This window comes from Panthera uncia, assembly GCF_023721935.1.
Source record: "Panthera uncia isolate 11264 chromosome B3 unlocalized genomic scaffold, Puncia_PCG_1.0 HiC_scaffold_1, whole genome shotgun sequence".
In the NCBI taxonomy this organism is placed as follows: domain Eukaryota; kingdom Metazoa; phylum Chordata; class Mammalia; order Carnivora; family Felidae; genus Panthera; species Panthera uncia.
Genome location: NW_026057582.1, coordinates 39,634,343 through 39,640,592, shown reverse-complemented (window position 1 = coordinate 39,640,592; position 6,250 = coordinate 39,634,343). Strand labels below are relative to the sequence as shown.

Below are 6,250 nucleotides of genomic sequence, written 5' to 3'. Positions count from 1 at the left end.
AGAGGTATAAATAAAAGACTCAAAAGAAAGGAGGTAAAGAAAGAGTTCTCACACACAAAGAACTGCTCAGCTCTCTAGTGAATTAAGTAAGACTACCATCCCTGGTTAAATTCACTGTCATTCAAGTTGCTACCTCATAGCTAAATATAACTGGGATAGTAAAATGAAAAGCTTATGTTGTCTGCAACAGAGTAACACCTTTACAATTCCATTCGGGCTGTCTTTTAAGAAAATCTTGTCCATTAATTATATGTTAGCAAATCATGGACAAAGATTATTTAACTTTTTCAGATAGACCATTTAGAAATACCATTCTGTTCATCTAATTAAAAATTTCACTTCAGAAAACTCCTTTTAATTGAATAATATATGTTCATTACCAGATATTAACAATGAGAGCCTCTGATGATGACGTTATAAGAACTACATAATTATCTCTCCACTGCCAAAGTAAGCCCTAAATTATACTACGTTCACTTTTTTATGATATATCAAATTCAAACATGGGACAGGGAATTTTCACAGATAATCTAATAACATCATTAACAGAAAAGTACTAATTTGCAGAAGGATCAAATGTTAACAAGAACACAAAAATTAAATTAAACTAGCATTTGAAATCTTCAGGTTTTTGGTTCTCTGGAATTAAAGGCATTAAAAAGCCAAACTGTAATTAGATGTCTCCACGGTTCTCCAGCAAAAAGGATAGGGCTTTTGGGGAAATAAATTTAACAACCAATTCAAAAGGTTTTAATTAACAATTAGCATGCAACTCAAGATTTTCTTATGTAGCTTTGAGAAGTCACCTCTATTTTGTTGAAATGATTCTTGTTTAAATCAGGCAGTGATACAGTAAGTTTGCTACCAGTTTACAACGTATTTTCAGATTCAAGATACTTTTACCCATAAGTAAACAGATTTAAATATGTATGTATTAGTCTTTGTCTAGGAATATAAATAGAGAGATGAATGAAGTCTTAATTCACTAGAATGTTTATTTAACACATTGGAGTTTTAGCAGTCTCATTTTCTACTGTTTCTTGAACGGACACATATACCACATTATAAACTTTAAAGCTGAGAAAAGGAGATTAACAAGATCATCACTGGTTTCGTATTCTTCCTGTGGCTTTTAACTGTAATCCAATACCATCCCAATACCATCTAGAATATGTTAACAACAGGCAATTCTTCCTTTAAGAATTGCTCAGGACAAAGGCTTTAGTTTGGCAAATCACCAATGATTATTAGCCTACAGCTACACAGGAACTCTGATTCCGTTGCTGACTGGCCAAATCCTTGAGTCTTAAAATTACTTGTTTATATAACATAAAGAAAACTGTGTGTTAGCTCTCTCTTAGTCTTTTACTGGTCAGGAGATTCACAACAGATTTCTAGCAATGTACTTTGATAATCTCTGTACTTTATCCAAAAGACCTGCATTTCCCCAAATGAGAAGCTTGATGTATAAAGTTCACCTCTTGATTTCTGATCCCAATTTTTAATCTAAAAGTTTAGATTCCTAAACTATCCTTATCTAGTCTTTATATCCTAAGATGAATACTTGCTCAGGCAGCTAATATTGTTAAACTAGGTCTGCAAATAATATTAAACATACAGATCTGAATCAGATTTCCCTGGTATTTGTTTCAAATCCTTAAGCCACAAACACTTCAATTAATTTATTTTTAATTCAGCAATTAATGACAAATGTAAACAAATTCCTGTGAAATAAGAAATGTACAAGGAAAATTAGTCTATTTTTTCCATGTTCGTGTTTACAGTGAATATAGAAAAAAACAATTGAATCATGACAAGTATGTTGAATTGTTGATAGTTATAAACGGAAAGAGACATTTTTAAAATCTGCACTTCTATTTTTCTTGAGAAAGTTTAAAACTAGTCTATTGAATGAGGCGGCCATCTGGTGACGGAAAAGAGCACTACAGGCACTATTTTGCATGAACTGAACGTCATAAATATTCTATGCAAACCAACTGAACCACAAAAAATTCAGCAGCGCTGTCCAACAGAAACATAATAGAAGTCGCATGTGTAATTTAAAAATTTCTAATCGCCTCTTTTAAAAAGTGAAATTTTAATAACGCATTTTTATTTAACCCGATATATCAAAAATAATACTGAGTCTTCAAAATACAATGTGTATTTTATAGTACACTTCAATTCAAGTGTTCAAGAGCCACGTGTGGCTGTGGCTAGTGGCTCCCATATTGGGACAGGCAGATCTAGAAAATGAAATGACAGCTACAGTTCCTTTGATTTTCCTTTTACTGAATGCATTCATTTCTCAGCCCTTCTGCTCACCCATTTAAAAAAAAAAGTTCCTCCCTGTCCCTCTTTAAGTTCTACTTTATTTTATAAATATGTTTTGCCTCCTGAACATTTTGGAGTATTTAAAGGACCCTCCAGAGCCGGTCCAAGAACAGTAAGAAGACCCTTGGAGGGTCCATCTCCTCTCTAGAGGCACCAGGGCATTTGCCTGCCTGCTCCGTCCTTCTATTCTGCTCGTTCCGCGCTCTGCAGCTTAGGCGGTGGTCAGCTACATTCTTGGGGCTCCGAGGCCACGCCAGGGCCGGGAGCGGGAGGGGGGATCGGAACGTGTCCTGGCTGTCTGGTCGCCTTATGACATCACAGCGACATGACTTTTAAGGTTCCAGTTCAGCAAGGCTCCGGCCTTCCAGGCCCCGAAGGTTAAAGGCTTTCAATGGGAGAGAGCCGGGACTGGAGGAAGCCACACGACTAGGTCTCTGCCATCATGCCCACAACTCGTTGCCTCCGGTCCGGTCCTCCGATCCTGCGACAGCAGGCGAAAAGATGCGCGCGAGCACAATGACACCCGCGAGCAATAAGCTCCCCGCCATTTCCCAGCAGCACCAGCGGGGTCTTCCGGGTGGACCCCTACCTCTGCTGATTGGCTGGAGGTTGCCGCCACGTGATCCAGAAACGGATTCGGCCGCTGCTTTTCCCACCCCTTGATGTCCCCCTCCCCACTCCAAGGTCGCTGGAGGCGGAGGGCAGGTTTCCTAGGCAACCTCAACTGGTCGCGTATACACACCAGGCCCTGGATTAGAGAGGGTGTCGTGCCTGCTGTTGCAAGAAAGGGATTAGGAAATCGGAGTGGACTCTGCTCTGTCTCGGATTGCCCCGGAATCCATCCTCTTTCTGGGATAAGGTGAGTGTGCCTCACCTTGTGGCCTTCGGGTGTCTTTGCTTCTCTCTCCTGCCACTCTGCCCACCCCGGAGAGGAAGATGGGAGAGAAGAAACACTGTGGTCAAAGGACCCCCCACCCCCACCCCGTAATGGTGCAATGGAGATGGTAATAATGAGACAGTTCCATGTCTTTATTGAAGGCCATCAGGGTGACCAGAGCAAAGGTTAAGAGAAGAATAAAAGAGAAGGTGGCTCACAGTCACCTGTGCAGCCTTTCCTGCAGACGTTAAGGTACAGAACTGAGAGAATCAAGTGCTTATTGGCCAAATTTGATACTGCTCACCTAGAGTCAGAAAGGTGTTTGTTTGGCCCATCAGTGCTAACAGGTGGATTCTGATCTCTTTATACCCAAGGGAGGAGACAGTTTGACCATACAGGGCTTCTAGTTTGTAGAAAATAAACTTGATTTTTCAGAATAATACCTTACCCAGCTCTCATGGCAGACAGAACATGGTGCTTTATACTCTAATTATTATACTCTGGTCTTGTATGGCAAATATTTACATATTATTATATTATATTCCAAGTTATACCATATAGGACCCTGTAGCATGACAATTAATTCAAGCCATTTAACAAACTTTTATGGAACACCAAGCAAGTGCCAGGCACAGTGATAGGTTCATTGACCCTGCCTTCGGTGAACATGTTACCTGGTAGGGAGGAAGGACCTGCAAGCATCACAGTAGAGTAGGACAGGTGCTATAAATAGAAAGTGTGCAGGCCTTAACAAGGAAGAGAACGATTATAATACTACCTGAGAGAATTGAAGTCTTCATACAGAAGACCCTTGATTTAAAATTTTAAGGATGTATGGAGTATGCCATAAAGTCAAGGGAAAAAGGCATTTTAGGAAAGGAAGACTGCATATGCCAAAATGCAGAAATGCCCCAGCCCATTCAGAGAACCATAGTTGTGGCCAGACTCTGAGGTGTTGGGAGTTTGTGGTTGATGAGCTTGACAAGCAGGCAGGGGTCAGATCATGGATACCATGAATACCTTCCAAGGAGAGTAGCCTAAATAGATTTACCTTTTGGGAGGTTGGCTGTTACAGTAGTGTAGAAGGTGGATTGGAGGGATGGATGTAGGACTGTAAGGAGAGCATCCAATTAAGGTGAAGTGATAAAGGCCTGAACTAACGCAGAGGCAAATATGATGGAGAGGAGGGGGAAAAGGATAGACATTTAAGAGGTATATTCAGAAGGATTTAACGAGCAAGTGAATATGGAAGAAAGACTAAAAGAGTGGTTAAGGATATGTCCCAGGGTTCTAATATGGATGATTACAAAGATGGTGCAATTTACCAAGAGAAAGCATACACTAGGAGAAGAAAGCTGGCTGGAAAATATGACTCCAGGTTTGAACGCACTGAATTTAAGATGCCTGTGACACATTCAGATGTAGCTTTCCATATTGGAAATTGGATTTGCACAGGAAGGAAGTTGCACAGCAAAAAGGAAGATAAAAATTAGTAATTTTCACCAAGAAGGAAACAATTGATCAGAAAAGTAGATTTGAAATAACAAGTAGAGGGGCAAGTGGGTGGCTCAGTCGGTTAAGCATCTGACTTCGGCTCAGGTCATGATCTCGCAGTTCGTGAGTTCGCGCCCTGCTTGGGCTTCTCTCTCTCTCCGTGTCTCTCCCTGCCCTTCCCCTACCTGCATGCTCGCTCTCTCTCTCTCTCTCTCTCTCTCTGTCTCAAAATAAATAAATAAAAATTTAAAAAAATATAACAAGTAGAGGGAAGACACGGGGAAAATGTCAAACCAAAGAAGAAATCTTAAGGAAAGGAGTCATCAACATTGACAAACGCTATGTCAAGGTCAAGTTAAATTGAGAGCTGAAACATGGTAAGTGTCTTTGACAATTAGAAGATTATTGTTGACCTTGGCAAAAGAAATGGTTGTGGCCTGACATATCATCAGTCAGACTGTAGTGAGTTAAGAACTGAATGGAGGTAGTGAAGCATTGCTAATGACTACTCTATCTAGAAGTTTTTCAGCGAAAATATCTAAACCCAGCTACTCATAGAATACAAGATAGGAAGACTTTTTTTTTTTTTTAAGACAGGAATGATCTAACATTCATGTATGGAGGGAAAAGAAACTGCAGAGAAGAAAAGGTGGGAATAAATGAGGAGGAGGAAAATTTGACGGAATAGTATTCTGAAAGAGACTGACGAGGATGGGATCAGTACACACATTTTGGACAAGAGAAAGAATACTTTCACTAAGAGGGGAGTCAGGAAGGGAAAGAAATACATTTTTAGGAGGAAAAGAAATTTAAGGAATGTAAATCTGATGTCATCACTGTTCTCTGTGAAGACGGGAGACAAGATCATCTGCAGAGGAGGGGTGGGAGGGAGAACCTGAGAAGAGTGGCAGAAGTTTAGAATAGTCCCTATGTCATGAATCCCCCATCTGTATGTCTAGCCCTACTCTCACTAGGAGAGGAAGTCGAAGAGGAAAATATAAAATGTTGTTGAAGACGGAGGCAGCTGAAGTAGAGGCCATGCATTTGTAGTGACTTCAGCTCCGTGCTGGTTATATGAAATGTTTCAGCAGCACTTCACAGTGGAGAGGGGGAGGTGATTGGATCAATCTGAGATCGGAAGGGTGAAAGTTATAGAAGCTCCTGGTGGCTCCCGGTTCCCTGAAGGAACTAGAGGAGACCTGTGGTCTCTTAGATGGTCAGGCCCTGAAAAGAACTTCCCCAAAGTGGAGGAGAGTGGGTACAAGCTGGCCAACAGGACACAACTCTTGATGAAATCAGAAGCTTCAGCTGGAAGCCTTGGGTCTACTAATGACTGGAGGAAGCATAGGAGGCTTATAAGTACCAGAGAGGTTCAGGCTCCTCATAATTCAGGTGCAGTTATTCAAATTATAGAATCGGAAGCTTTGTAATTGAATTTTGTTTTGCTAATTAATATTGGATTAGAACAGATTTTTTTCTAAATGAAGGCATTGATGAAAGAAAATAAGATGAAGTGGAAGGTAAGGCTGATATCCAAAATATACG

At 40.5% G+C, this 6,250-nt stretch overlaps 1 protein-coding gene across 8 annotated transcripts in view; it reads left to right on the top strand.

Moving 5' to 3' along the window:
- Positions 1-2,705: 2,705 nt before the first annotated feature.
- LRRC9 (leucine rich repeat containing 9) overlaps positions 2,706-6,250 on the top strand; it is a 141,077-nt gene continuing 137,532 nt past the window's right edge. For 7 of the 8 annotated variants that reach the window (XM_049611501.1, XM_049611503.1, XM_049611502.1 and 4 more), the window contains exon 1: positions 2,706-3,193. The gene's annotated coding sequence lies outside the window, so the exon portion shown is untranslated. Of the gene's footprint in view, positions 3,194-4,964; positions 5,083-6,250 lie in introns of those variants that run through there. The other variant, XM_049611499.1, reaches the window with a different exon arrangement.